Source organism: Tupaia chinensis, unplaced genomic scaffold (assembly GCF_000334495.1).
Source record: "Tupaia chinensis unplaced genomic scaffold, TupChi_1.0 Scaffold000357_1, whole genome shotgun sequence".
Taxonomy (NCBI): domain Eukaryota; kingdom Metazoa; phylum Chordata; class Mammalia; order Scandentia; family Tupaiidae; genus Tupaia; species Tupaia belangeri.
Window position 1 is genome coordinate 163,597 of NW_006159853.1, and position 1,130 is coordinate 164,726.

Here is a 1,130-nt window from a genome sequence, read left to right on the forward strand (position 1 = left end):
TTGAGCCTCTGTGATTGTTCTTAGTCATCAGGTAATCTATATGTTTCTTCCTAACTTATTTAAGGTATCTCTGATTCTTAAAAGTTGTACAGGATTAGAAAATTGATGATTTCTCTTATGGTTGGCCTACCTGTTGCTCACAATTACCATTAACTGTTGCCACTAGCCCTGGATGGCCCAAAGTCCTCACTGTTTCTGAGGAGTGGTGAGCCTTCAACTGACCTAAAAGCAACACCCCAAGAGCAACGAAAAACAAAACGGAAAATGGAAATCACCAGAATTCAAACAGTCCAAAGGCTAGTGGAAAAGGCTCAGACAATGGTGACAGTACCAGGTTGGTTGGGTCTGCAGCCTCAGTCCATCTGGTGTCCGGAACTGCTGGCCAGCTCGATCCAAATTGCAGGTGGGGTGGGGTGGGGGTTCGCCTTAAAGTCCCAGGCAACCAACCTGGGGTCCAAGGAGGAAGAACGGTGGGGATGCGAGGAGGTTTGAAAGGGTCGGGCCTGTAGCCTCAGTCCGCCTGGTGTCCAGAACTGCTGGCCGACTCGATCCGCTGCACTCAGTCATTTTTTCATGTGCTCCAGAAATGCTACATTTTATTTCTTTGTAAATTTTTAAAATAATTTTCCATTTCTCTGAGATTCATATCATACATCAACAAGGTTTTGCTCGTCAAAAATTCACATTGAGACAGTGTGCTCAACATACGCTGGTACTGATTATGTCCCTCTTTTGGGATCCAGAGTTGTACCATTTAATGAAACTCTTCACTTGCAAATTGTTTCTTCAATCATTTCCAGCAATATGTCCATCAATTAGCAGATGTTTCTGTATGACTTCACCATCAGTCATGGCTCCCATGGCTTGCACAGCAGCGGCTCAGGTAAAACTCCCACAATGCAGCCAGGTAAACAGTTATGGAGGAGGAGGCATCTGCGCCTGTGGCCACCCACTATGATACCTGAGCCAGGCTGTGCTGCCAGGTGGCCTGCGCTCCTGCACACCCCAGGTGCTCCTGTGGCTGGTGCCTGTGTGGGCGACACCAGGCAGACAAGGACAGTCCCTGGCTGAACCCTCAGTTTCATTTTTCTGCAGATGGATATTCAGTTCTTTTCTCCACTGCATTGTCC

The 1,130-nt window shown here is 47.3% G+C and overlaps 1 pseudogene; it reads right to left on the reverse strand.

Moving 5' to 3' along the window:
• Positions 1-861, reverse strand: part of LOC102470166 (THO complex subunit 7 homolog) — a 6,122-nt pseudogene extending 5,261 nt beyond the window's left edge.
• Positions 862-1,130: the final 269 nt, after the last annotated feature.